Raw genomic sequence first — 14,584 nt, 5'->3', positions numbered from 1 at the left:
ACGTCCTGAAGCTAGTGCCCTGAGTCAGAGCTGGAGGCTGAGCAAGCTCTTGGGGTCACAGATGCTGGTCTTTAATATGTGCAATCGAGCATTATGATTTCTTAGCAGAACATTTGTCAGGGTGACAAGTATTGGGGGATACATCACCAGAAATGAAAAGTTAGAAATGATCCCTCATATGTTTGAAGCTTCTAAAATTATGTGGTTCATTTACATCCTAAATTTTTATCGTATGTAAGAACTTATGATCTAAATAGACCCAAGCAAAAGTCACTCTTTTTGTGTGTAGTATGAATCCTTTTCCTTCTTTCACTTGGGGTGTGAGGGTCAGTGAGAAAAAGAGTTTAATTTTTTTTTTTTTGACTTCACGTTTGCAAGTAAAGAATGTTTCTCTGGGCTTGAAGTGATTGTGTGTCATAAGTACAAGGCATGGTTAATAGACTATATAAAATGTTCTCGTGCATAGACGCGTGCACGGGTGGACACATGTATACACATTTCTACATGAGATTGCTAATGGACTGTTTTAAACCCTTACATCAACTGTTTTTTAAACAAACTTCTTTGAGCCATCGCTTAAAATGTTTGCATTTTGGGAGCCGATCAAAGTCTTGAAGGTTTTGTGTGAATCAATAGACTGGCATGACCTGTGGGGGATTTGTTTGAAGAATGGCGCTGCCGCGGGTCTTGCCAGCCAGTCTGTGAAGAATGCCCCTCTGTTTCTGCCTCCCCACCGTACCTTCTTTTATCCTCTGCCTGTCCTCCGAGGACATGTGGAATTCTTCCCAGCCCCACTCTGCTTAACCTTGCTTCTGATCTTTCTATCCAGTCCTAGACTCTCTCACACACAAACATCTTTCTCTGACAACACGCTGGTGTAAACCGATCCCAAGACCTGGCCCCCTTGCTTTGCATACAGTTAGCTTGGCTCATGTGTCCTGAAGGGGGTTGCCTTGGATTGGGCACAGAGGCCCTTGATGTCAAGCCAAGCAAAGATGTGGGCAGCATGCCCAAGCTTGAATCGCTGAGCTGGCTACCTGTGCAGCACAAGGTACTTGTGGCAAGCTGTTACTATGCCCCTAGGCTTGTTACTGCACCCCACTTCCTGGACTGGCTAATATCTTATTTCACTTGAGATGGGATGTGGGCATTCAACTGGCTTGAATCATAATGTTCTAATTTGGTGTGTGAAAATGTAAATAAAGAAATTACTTTCTCACCAAATTTGCCAGCAAATCATTCTTACCAAACACCCCTCAAAAGTGATAATAGTACTTTTCTACAAAATGATGTTTAAATTTGCAGAATGCTTCTCACTTATTTAGGAAATATTTCTTGCTTGGGTTTTATGTTAGACATGATTTAAATAAAATGTGGCTTAGGAACCAGGTCCTCTAAGGCAATTTAATTGGCTCTTTTTGTTAACTGGTAGGGAGACGATACATTTGGGTACAGATTTCAACCCTCGTGATGGGAAAACAGTGGCACAAAATTAATGTCCCTATGGATCAGGACTCTCTGTAGCTATAGACTATTGGGGACATCTGGATGGCTGAAAGTTGCCTTTTATCCTCAGAGGAATAGGATACCTCTGAGTAAGACGTATTCCAACATCAAGGTGTTAAAATATGCCCCCACCCCCATCCACACACTGCCCAGTTGCCTACGCTATGGAAGTCGTGTTTTTCCGCTAAGTTGTGACACCATTGAAGCCTTACACCAGAGCTCACACACATCTTCTGTGCTCCTTTCAACACAGAGCTAGGAGTTCATTCTTGGAGTTGGAAGTTTTTCCTTCTTGTTGAGCTGAATTAGGGCACAAATATGATGAGTGAGCAAGGAACTCTGCCTCACGAGAGAGTATCTCAAGGAACAGACCAGTCCAGAGAACAGCACGGAACGCAGGCAGGCTTGGGGTCAGGTGTGAGCCATTTCAGCAAACTTCAAGGTCGTTCAGGGAAGTGCCACTCGAACTTCGGGTCTCAGCTGCTTTGTGTGCAAAGAGTTCTGCAGAAACACCAAGTCTTCACTGTGCCTCCAACTCGAGGCCTGTGAAGGTGTGAACCCCTCCAGTGTATTTATACTTTTGTGCACCTTTTCAAAACTGTTGATGTGAAGCACTCTCTTCTTTTTTAAAATACAGTTTTCACATGATTTAAGAATTTCATTCATGCATACGTGCATTTTGACGATATTCACTTGCCCTAACTCCTCCCATATCCATCCCCACCCCATTTAAAAAATGGCTTCAGCTTGAATATATTTGGAAAATGTGGTTAACTAAACTTGGCTCCTTTCTAAACTACAGAGATTATCCAAGTCTTCTGAATGCCCACACCCATTGTGACTGTTCAGACTCAAGACAAAGCTTGGCTCCCCTTTTGTGTTAAGGAATAGATATTACTGTCGCAAGGCATACTGATGTTTCCCAGAACACAGTTTAAGGAACAGTGGTAAAGGTCAAAGACTTTGCAGTGGTTTGGATAATGCCATTCTTTTTTAAATTTAAGTAAATTTAACCTGCTCCGATTGGATACGGTTCACTCAAATTTCCCAAATGTGTGTAGCATTTGAGAGGATTAGTGAAACCCATTTTCTTAAAAGTAAATTCACCTCAGGCTCTTGTTGTGGGCAAGCTCAACTCTTCCCTAACCATTGTGCTATCATGCTGGCAGTTCTAATTTATCAAGGTTAATATACTGCCAGTTTTACTGCTCAAATCCCTATCCTAAAGCAACCAGGCTTGCAAACCAGGGCGCGGTAAATGGCTGTTGGCTAAAGCTCACAGCAGAAACATAAATGCCTTTTGGCACCATGAACTGGCATGGGTGGACATCAACGCTTATTTGCTGGGCTTTTTTCTCCATTTGAGCCAGAGACATTTGAACCTATTTAAAGTTCTGGATGTTCAGAGCCACTGTTCTGTGGGATCATTAGAGAACTGTACTACAACAATTTCTGGGAAGCAGAGTGCTCCAGGTCAGCAGCCGGTGTTTCAAAGTCCTGCATTTCCTTCCTCTTTCGGGTACGTGGCACTATTCTACTGTGACTGAATCACCGTCACCATTTCTACCGCCACCATTGATGACCCCCGTTATGAGTGCTTCCTGCATTAAGAATGCCACAAACAGTACTTCATTCAATTCTTACAACAGTTCTTTAAGGCAGGTTTTATATGTGATAAAAGTGAGTTTGTTAAGAGATTAATGACATTTGAGCTTAGTCCTGCCGAATGCTAGAGCACTTGCTACTTACACATTACACTTCCCAAGCTTAGACATGCTCCCAAGGGGGTACACACGCACATTATATGCTTATTAAATTACACATTTTCCTTTACTGTTCTGGCTATGTCCTGGTCTAGTTGGTGACATTGCTTTCATCTTGTATCTGTTAGCTAGATTCTCTTCCCAAGTCCAGGAAGCGTTTGGATGTAGTATACAGGTAATCCTTCGTAGAGGGAGGGGTGAAATAAATAGGTTTTGCTTAACACAATTGAATTAAATAACACTAGTTCCTCAATAACATGATTCCAACTCCAGGTCTTACTATTTTTAACCCCCCCTCTCTCATGTGTGTATGTACGTGTGTGTGTGTGTGTGTGTGTGTGTGTGTGTGTGTGTGTGTGTGCAGACGACTGTCTCACATAGTACCTGTGTAGGGGTCAGAGACCTTCTCTTCTACCAGTTTGAGGCAGGATCTCTTGTTGGCCACACCTACATACATCAAGCTAGTTGGCCACACCTACATACATCAAGTTTCTGAGGATTTGATTATCTCTGCCTGCCATGTTATTGTAGGAATCTTGTGACTAAAGATGAGCATGCTACGGCCCCCAGCTTCACAGGGGTTCTAGAGATCCAGACTCAGGTCCCTACTCTTATACAGCAAGTGATTTACCCACTGAACAGTCTCCCTGACTGTCAGTTAAATATCAACCATAGTTGCATAAAATGCAGATGCTGCTATTAGCTCTTCGGTCCACAAATCAGTGTGTAAAATAGTGGATGTCCATTATTGTCCGTGCCTGAGCATATTAGTTCTGCAAAACTCTCACTAATTGGCCACTGAGTATCTGTTGGCTCACGCTTAGATAGTGGGGTATACAATTGTGTTGCTTTCTTGTCTTTTCCTATGGTTTCTATCTAGAGCACTCCTTGATGGCTCACATGTTAAAGGCTCAGTTGCTAGCTGGTGGGCTTTGTGGAAGTGATTGGATTACCAGGACTCTGATTTCATCAGTGGATTGATGTGATTTCATCCATGGATGGAGTTATCATCTCATAGCACTACAGAGGTTGTCTCTATTTAGCTGGCAGGCCAGCTGGAGGAAGTAGGTCACTCACTGGTGGTGAGTATCTCAATGGCTTTTCCTTGTCTCTCTGTTTCCTGGCCACCATGAAGTGAGCAGCTTTCCTCCTCCACACACTGGATCCTGGAGATGAAGGGCAGAGTTAGAGATGTCACACAAGCGCAGATCCAGGGGCACAGCAGATGGAGAGGCAGTCACACACACACTGCACAGACTCTCAGTGTGCTTCCAGAGGGACTTGAGGGAGACCCAACCACCCATGAAGAAAGTGCTCGTGACGGAAAGATGAGCGTGTCCCAGACGGAGTGACAGAGATCTTTCACAACATCAATGGAGACATTTGACTTCACAAAAAGTGCAAAACTGTGTTTCTGAGGCTTGAGGACTGCTATGTACTTAGAAAAGTGAACAGCAATGTGTGGAGCGTGGAAAAGCGGTTATGTGATTGGAGAAGAAGGCAAGTGATGTGTTAGCATTCTTATTTCATGGCATTCTCTCTATATGCATGCATGTGCACACTGTGTGTGTGTGTGTGTGTACACATGCTATGGGAGATGGCTCTCTTCTTACACCACGTGGGTCCTGGGAGTTGAATTCAGGTCATCAGACGTAGTGGCGGTACCTTTATGTGTTTGAACTATCTCACTGTCTATTTTAGTATTCTTAATTTTTTTATATAAAGCAATGAAACACATTAATGTTTCTGTTTTCTAATCACAGTGTACTAAGTAAATATTAGATTCTATCATTTTTTACTTTTCATTTTATTATATGCTTACCACTTATGGAAAGCTTTATTTATTTTCCATTATGTGTACATGTGCATATATGTGCATGTGTATTTGTGGGTGTCTGAGAAGTCCAGAAGAGAGTGTTGGCTCCCCTGGGACTAGAGTTCAGACGGCTGTGAGCCTTCCAACATGGGTGCTGAAAACCAAAGGTGCCTCTTTTGGAAGAGCGTACATATCTTAACTGCTGAGTGAGCCATTTTTCCAGCACCAGAAAGAAAGTTTTTCAATATTTGGACAAAATTTTACATTATGGGGTCATCATAATTTTTCTTCCTGTTATTAAAACTGTTTTGTGGGGTTGGAAAGATGGTCTTTCAGAGGACCAAGTTTCAATTCCTAGCACCCATGTGGCAACTCCCATCCATCTATAACTCAAGCTCCAGTGAATCTGACTCCTTCACGCAGACATGCATATAGACCAAACACCAAACACAAATAATAATAAAAAATATTCAAAGAAAGAGAGACTGCTTTGTGTGGCTTCAGCTTGTTGCTCTTCTCCATGGTCTTAAGCTAGCATGCAAAGTGAAGACTTTAACTTAGAGAAAATATGCCCACAAATTAAAATTTCTACATACCAACTTGAATGGAAAATTATGTTTCCTATGCAGAGCCATAAGTAAGGACTTCATAACTAGGGCACCCATTAAGACTGTTTCAAAAGAATAAACATTTGAAATTGCTCAGTAGTGGAAGGAAGTCAGATACAGGACACTATAGTGATGATAGAAATGTACACATCAAATTATTTTCCTCGTAATACTTTGATACCAACACCAAAACTCCAGATATGTCTATTTGGGGCCATAGAGATGACCCAGTGGTTAAGAATGCTTGCTGCTCTTCCATAGGAACCAAGGTTGGTTACCACCACCTATAACTTCAGATTCAGGGGGTCTGATACCATCTTCTGGCCGCCACGGGTACATACACTCACATGCACACACCCTCACATAGATGCACATGCATACACATAATTAAATTTTAAAAATCTTTAAAGATGTACCAATTAAGTGCAGGGAGTGTGAGCCAAGTGGAAACTATTTGACTTTTTCTGAACTAATCTGTGAGATTGGAAATGCTGTTACAAGACTCTGGAATATTATTTTTTTTTAAGGCAAAATAAGATTTATAGTATCTTGCTCATACTCTGTAGATCCAGGTAGAGCTGGACGGCAGAGGAGCTGGCAAAGTTGATGTGCTGAGCTAAGGGACTAAGCAGTCCCTCGCTCACTTACTCAACCAGTCACTTTTAGCAGAGATCCCTCCAACAGCCACAAACATGAGTTGGGTGATGTCAATCCTGGATCAAAGCAGATCATGGCTTCCGCACTGTCTAGATTGGCACTCTGCCCACTTCCACGGTCATTTCCCCTGCTTCCTGGCTACACCAACCCCAGTGAGCGAGGCCCTGTAAAGGTCTAGCCTCCACCACCGCATTTTGTAATGCTCGTGGTTGCTTTAGCCTTCCTGTGGATGGAGGCTGGGCTCTGGCATGGGTTTCATTGAGTCCCTAGAGGAACACAAACAGTGAAGGCCTCATCTGTTGTCCCTGGGAGATTGGTGGGTTTCTGATTTCCCCAGGGAAGGTTCTGGCCTCCTTAGAGGGTTTTGTCCTCCACAGTGAGTGCTGATGTCATCTGGAGAGTTGATTTCCTTAAGAGAATTCTCTCTTTTGGGGGCTTCACCCCCTCCTGGGGCTTCCCTGGAGAATGTATGTCCCAAATGGCAACTATAGGGAAGCTGAAAACCCTATGAAGGAAATTTGACTAATGAAAGATGAGGACTGAAAGCTAATGGACCTTTGCTTGGTTTTCTTTCCTCTGAGTATTAGTTCACATTGCTTACCTGTAGCCCTTTCTGAAAATACCCAACGTAACTAGACCACCAATGATGTGGCATCAACTTGGTAATGAACTGCCTTGTACTATTAACAGAGTTCAGAGGCAGCATTCAGAATGGATGAAAATCTTTATTAGCTATGCAGATGACAGGGGATTAAGATCTAGGCTATATAAACACTGAGTGATTAAACACAAACCCCCAACAATCCAGTTAATAAATAGACATACATAATGGACAGCTTTTAAAGTGACATACAAATGGTCAGTAAGGATATGAAAACATGTACAAAGTGTTAGCTGTCAGGAAAATGCACATAAGAATACACCGAGATTCATCTTACCCAGTCTGACGATTATCCCCGAGAAACCCAACAACAAATGCTGGGGGATGTGTGGGAAGAGGAGGAGGGCCTCTGCACTGTGGGGAGGAATGTGCATGGGAGCAGCCACTGTGGAAATTACCGTGAAAGTCCTTTCAAAGCTAGAACCACCATGTGACCCAGCCATACCACTCCCGAGCATCCCCCAAAGAATCCAAGCCAGCACATCCTCATTCATTATAGTACCAGAGATGCAGCACCTACCTAGAGGCTGTCTGCCTGTCTATCATCTATCTATCTATCTATCTATCTATCTATCTATCTATCTATCTATCTATCTATCTATTTATCTATCTACCTATCTATCTATCTATCTATCTATCTATCATCTATTTACCTACCTATCTATCCATCCACCTATCATCTATCTGTCTATCCACCCACCTATCTGTCTATCAGTCTATCCATCCACCTATCATTCATCTATCTGCCTATCTATCTATGATCTATCTGAAAATAGCATGAAGACTATTTGATGGGGGGAGAAAGGGACAAGTGTGAACGGGGGTGGCAAAAGATAACATATTGGGGTGAACATGAGGAATGTACACGATATATATGTATAGAAATGCCAAGAAGAAGCCCATTATTTGGTTGCTGAGGAGATAACTCAGTGGCTAAGAAAACTTCCTGTATGTGAAGACCCAAGCTTCAACCCTAGCCCCATGTGAAAACATTGTTCGAGGCTGCAGGCCCTGTAACTGCGGGCGGAGACACAAGGATGGCCGGGGCTTGCTGGCCACCTGTGTAGCTTCAGGGTTAGTCAGAGGTTTTGTCTCAAAGGAATAAGGTAGAGTGACAGAGTAGGACACCCGACACCCTCCTGTACACCATGTATGTGAGCACAGACACTTGCTCACACACGTGCATACATAGCATAACACACACACACACACACACACACACACACACACACACACACACCCCAGACCTTGAAAAATTTCCAGGCAATGAAACCTTTCACAAATTTCAATTCTGTCATTAAGCCACCACTAACAACACTAATCGTTGTTTGTTCAGAATTACCCAGGGAAGAGATTATTCCAGGTGTCGCTATTCCAGTCTTTACCCGTTTTCTCTGGGACACAAATCTCCACCACCAACCCCCTGAGGAGCTACCCAAAGTGTGTGTGGGGGATTTACATAAACCTAAATGGAATTATTCAGAAGATCGTTTCCATTTGGAGAAGGAGCCTCCTTTCCGAGGACAGGAAACACAGGCCACCTCCCACCCTGCTGATCCGGCCCTTGAGGTGTGCAAGCCTCCACAGATCAGTGCACAGAGCCACTGGGCTGCATGTGGACAGGCTCTGTCCCCTGTTACTGCCTGCTGGTCTTGAAAACCATTAATCCTATTAATTTCGTATCAAAAGACTGGCAGCAATTGTACAAATGAGTAAACACAGAGCTGAAAGTGTAATCATACAGGTCCGGCAAATTGGATTCAGGTCTTCATTGAACAATCCTGTTTCAATTGAGCAATTTCATTATCACCATCACCGGAACAAATCACTTTATTAAACACAAGGAGCTTTTGTGGAGAAATTTCTTCTTGTGGGCAGCATTATGAAGCTCTCAAACATAAAAACAGCACTTACAGTTGTCAAGGGGTTTCTTTAAGCAATTCAACTAATGGCTTACGACAAGAAGGACTTGGAATGCTCATTCAAGCCTTCCATTTTGCTATGCAGCTGTAATTTTTTTTCATTCTAAGGGGGAAAAAGCCCTTTTGATGCTTTTAGTGGAATTAATATTTTCAGTAAGGAGTTTGCTGACAAGAGTGTTCTCTCTCTCCCTCTCCCTCCCTCCCTTCTTCCTTCTTTGAAGGACAGTGGAGTTTGAGGAAGCAGGATATTACAGAATAAGACAATATTTATTTGTACTAGTCGAAGCCATTTATTAACTGAAAACTTTTGCACAGAGGCCTGGAGACGTTATAAACCTGTGTCCCATGACTGGGCCAGAGAGCAGAACTGTAGGGGCGGTCAAGCATCAGCTTGCTTTCTGCATTTCCTTCTTGGCAAGTAGAGCCCTGGGGAGACCAGAGGTGGGACATGACTATGGCTCCTGAGGTTGTAGGGCAGCGAGAGAGTTCCTACACTGGATCATTCCTACCTGGGAGTAGGGCTCGCCAGACAGAGGAAGTAAATAAAACTTACGAAGAAACCAGGGAGAAAAGAAACAAATAAGGTCCAATATCTGAAGGTGCCAAGTATCACAAGCACCCCCATTCCCTCCCCTCCCACTCCCTCCCTCCACCCCCCACCCCTGGTCCTATGGCAGTGACAGCCATTGAGGAAAGGGTGGCTCCCATCGGCTGAGCTGCCCCTAAGTGGCGTAGCTCCCCGGATGCAGCCTTCACAAGGCATGTCTATGATGAGGTGGTCTTCCCAGTGTGGCAGCCACCTTCCAGCAACCTTGCAGCCCGACTCCCGGAAGTAACCCTAATAAACTCAACCTCTCACTAAGCTATCCGTGAAGGGAATGCTTTCTTTGGTCTGTTCTTGGTCCCCCATTTGGAAAATGTGCAGTGATTAAAATACAGAATCTGAGTGATAAGGCAGACTCGGGACTCGCTGGGCCGGCTACAAACCCCGTGGAGTTTTCTGCCGTGACAGAAGCAGTCTTCTCTCGTGTCTCCCACTGTGACGACTGCTCTCAATCTAAGGTGCTCGTCTCTGGAAATCTGTCCAAGGTAACAAACAGACCGAGGTGTAGTGTTACTTGATTGTGCTTAATTTTAATTAGCTTTAATTTAGATAGCCGTGTGTGGCTGTGACCTTTCCACTGAACAGCACAGGTCTGAAGTACTGGAGCTGTGAGGGCTGAGCAGAGTGGCATACAGCTCCTCTACAGACTTCTGTGAGATGCTCAGCAGAGTGAGGAAAGGTCAGCAAAAACCGGCAGAGGTGGGAAATCTCCACAGGAAACATTTGCTGCTGATTAATTATTTAATAAACTACTAGGATTGTTCAGTATCATTCCAGGGAGACTGTTCTCATTCTGGTTCAGCTCTTAGATCTTAAATTTTGATCAACCAAGACCATGGATCCAGTAGAGATTACTATGTAGATAATCAAAAAAAGTTACTGTATTTGAAAACCAATAGATTTGATTATAGACAATTAATTTCCTTAGAGGGCTGGGTTTTCTCCACATTGGTTCTTTCGTCAGATGATTTGTTAAGGGGCAGCACCCCCTGAATCTGGGCTCTGCAGAATGCCCCAGAGGGCTCACAGTACACAGAGTGGTCCCACAGAGACACGAATGCTCACCCCAACCCATCGGAAATCATTTCACTTCATCAGCACGCATGTACATGTCACCTGTTTGGAAAAGCCCTCCTGGATTTCTCTACTCCCCATATACATGGGCAGAGCTGACTTCTAGTCACTGTGACTTCCTAGAAGGACTGACCACCATAAAGATGTAAATCTACAATTACTGGTGCCATTTCTGCTAAAGAACAGAGGCTGCCCAAGAACAGTTAGACCAAGGATGTTGAGTCAAGAGGTGGGGAACAAGAGACAGCCTGCTGGTGGATTTTACCACTTGCTGCCCCTCAGGATTTCCAGTGACATGGAAGGAAGGCTTCTTCTGTTTTGGATTAAAATATTTTTAGCTAGGGTTTTATTGCTCAAACTAAGACTATTTTTTGTTTGTTTGTTTGTTTTTTCGAGACAGGGTTTCTCTGTGTAGTTTTGGTACCTGTCCTGGAACTCTGTAGACCAGGCTGGTCTTGAACTCACAGGGATCCGCCTGCCTCTGCCTCCCGAGTGCTGGGATTAAAGGCGTGCGCCACCGCCGCCAGGCGACCCGTTCTTCCAGTGTCTTCATTTCTAGTATCTGGACTCATTGCTGGTATCTCTTCTTTCCCAGGCTGTAGGATGTAGTGAGGCAAACACTGACGTAACTGCCCTTCCCACCTTGAAGAGATGCTGGCTTTGGATGTTTCTACAGACTTTCTAAGTCCACAGCTCCTTCTCAGGTGAGATGTCTCCTCGCTTTCTCTCGGTGATGAAAATGGGTGCTGATTACACTGCCTTACAGATTTGTGTGGTAACTGTATGAACTAGCATAGAAGGCAATGCTATAAAGGCACTCCATGTGCGTGTGATCCCATTCTTAGCTTTCTGTAATGTTGACAGATCCCTGTTCAATTGATTGTGCCTAGGCTTCGTCTGATCTGTTTACACAGATGCGAGTGGTCCAGGTGTGATTTCACTGGAGTGTAAGTGATTGCTCAATGCCTACCACTTTCTCTCACTGATGTTTACTTATTAATGCACAGGAGTCTCTACTTTTGAACTGGTTTTATTTTTGCTTGCACAGGAAGTGGTTCTAACAGGAGAAATGAGGGTAAGAGCAGTCATTTGGGGGATCCAGACCAGGGACCAAGGAGAGTGCGCTCCATCCGGCTCTCTTTTCCTCCCAAGGAGAGAAGACTCATGGCCCCAAGATAGCCCATGAGACCCTGTCCTTAACACACTGGAGTCCTGAGCACTGGGAGTCTCTCAGCTGAAGTCTTGCAAAGGTATCTAGGTTTGTCCATCTAAGTTCTAGATTTGTCCATTTACGTTCTAGATTTAAGCATCTAACTTTCAGCTTTGTGTACCTAAGTTCTAGATTTGTCCATCTAAGTTCTAGATTTGTCCATCTAAGTTCTAGATTTGAGCATCTAACTTCCAGCTCTGTGTATCTAAGTGCTTTAAGAGATTTTTGAGAATAATGTTTTAACCCACTGTGCAGGCTCATGTTTATTTCAAATTCTAGCATTTGAAAGCCTGAGGCAGGAGGGTTTCCCAGCACTTAAAAGGCGTGGGCAGGAGAATTACTGTGAATTTGAGGCTAGCCTGGACTCGGTAGGAAGTTCCAAACTATCCTGCTATAGTGAGAAGCCCTGTCTCAAAACAAACAAACAAAACCCCAAAGGGAAGCAAACAAGAATCATGTTTAATGCCTAGTTCACTTCTCCAATCTACCACCTGACTCTAGAAGCATCAGTTTGGGTCAGCCCTAAATGAAATGAATTCTGGGAAACCCATGCCTGACTGGCATTCACCATAGCATCCCCTCATCCAGTCATTCAGTTAGTAATCTGATAGGTGTGTGTGCATGGGCATGAGTGTGTGTGTGTGTGTGTGTGTGTGTGTGTGTGTGTGTGTGTCTGTGTCTGTGTCTGTGTCTGTGTCTGTGTGTCTGTGTGAGATAACAAGACTATGATGTGACCTTTAACCTTAAGTAAGAGCCTTCAGTCTTCAGAAACACTGAAGTACTATGTTAGTGACATCTTTCAGCTCTTTAGTGCATCTCCAGACCATCGTCCCTGAAAACAGAGTCTGAGACGATGTGTGGCTGAAAGACTCCTTTTAAAAACATTTATCGACAAGAAAAGGAATCCTTGCTCTTCTTACTTCATTAAAAGAGCTGTGTCAAAAGGCTGGATGGCCCTGTCCCTGTGGGCATTGCCCCCGCACAGCTGCAGTGGGCGCCCTCCTTGCTGGCTGTGCTAGAGGACACCCCCCGCGCCCCCCTGCGCCCCCCCCCTGTGCCCCCCCTGCCCCGAGCCAAGCATTGCAACCCAGAACTCACAGTGGCGGCCTAGCTGCTGGCTGTCTGTACCTGTCTCTGATGCCTTCTTCCTTTAGTGCAGTTGACCATGCATCTCCTGCAGGGTGGACGAGGGCTGCCTTCGCAACTCAGTCTTCAGCATCTTTAGCAGTGGCGACCCACCAGTCCTTTGGCTGAGCTGAGTGTAGGAAGGTTAGGGCATTGACTGAAGTAAGGTGATATCGAGAGAATTCACTCATTCAACAACATTTTACCCCACGGAGACACGGAGGCTCTGCTTTGGACATCGATTTCCACACCACTCAAGGTCTCTTGGGTAAATTAAGCTTTTAGCTTTGTGGCATTAAGACTTTATATCAGCCATTCTCTCAGTTTTGACATGGTTTGTTCCTCCCTATCTACCTCCGCTGCCAAAACTTCCCTAAATGTCTAAAAACCTACATCTTCTTCTGTTCTTTTTCTATACAAACTTTAGGGTCCCCACAGCTCCATATTCAGCAGATACGGGGCGTAAAAATGAAGGCTTTCGGCCTGAGAGGGAGCCTTCAGACGACCTGCTGTTTGGAGATCGTCATAGAATTTCCCAGTTTTCACAGAAGAAATGGAATTGAAAAGACGGTCACCATTCAAGTTGAAACAAAACTCTCTCCTTTTGTACATCATCAGCTAGCTACTAATTAGCGAGAGCCTCATAAGTAGTGAATCAGACCAGAGACTCAGGGCTCCTATCAGCACAGACACTTCACATCCATGGCAAGCCTGCTCTCCCAGGACTCCTACGTGGCAGCTCTGGCCTGCCAAGTCCCGGTTACGAAGGATTTATTTAAAGATACCTATTTAAAGCATTTCCTCCTCGACAATGAAGACTCTCTGTGTATTTCAGTAGACATTTAAAATCACATTCATAATCTTTTTGAAATCTTTCCCTCTTGTAAATGACTTGGCTTCAAAGCCAGTTGGCATGGCAGGCTCTGGTGATGGAAGGGAAAGCTGTGAGGAAAAACAATGAAACTAATGATTTGCCACCGGGAATACACACCGTGCCCTGGCTCTGGCTGGGTCACAGACTTGGGGGCCAGAGGTCATGGGACCCTAGAGCAACGATGAGCTTTAAGTCCCCGAGTGTCTCCCTCTGCTTTTGAGTGACTCCAAGGACTTGTGAAGGTGCCTTAAACCTAACATCTCATTAGTCCTCATTCCTCTGTTCTTCTGCACGATGGCCTTGTCTTCTCTTAGTTACTTCTCTTATTGCTGTGAGGAAAATATCAGAGAGAAGCAGCTTAAGGAAGGAAGGATTTATTTGAGTTTACAGTTTAAAGGGATCCAGCGCACCGTGGTGGATCCGATAGTGGTTTAAAGGGATCCAGTGCACCGTGGTGGATCATACAGTGGTTTAAAGGGATCCAGTCCACGATGGTGGGTCAGTCAGTGGTTTAAAGGGATCCAGTGCACCATGGTGGATCTGACAGTGGTTTAAAGGGATCCAGCCCACCGTGGTGGATCCGATAGTGGTTTAAAGGGATCCAGTGCACCGTGGTGGATCCGACAGTGGTTTAAAGGGATCCAGTCCACCGTGGTGGATCTGATAGTGGTTTAAAGGGATCCAGTCCACTGTGGTGGATCCGATAGTGGTTTAAAGGGATCCAGTCCACCGTGGTGGGTCAGACAGTGGTTTAAAGGGATCCA

The sequence above is a fragment of the Peromyscus leucopus genome, chromosome 10, assembly GCF_004664715.2.
Source record: "Peromyscus leucopus breed LL Stock chromosome 10, UCI_PerLeu_2.1, whole genome shotgun sequence".
NCBI classification, from domain to species: Eukaryota; Metazoa; Chordata; class Mammalia; order Rodentia; family Cricetidae; genus Peromyscus; species Peromyscus leucopus.
This window is presented reverse-complemented; position numbering follows the sequence as displayed.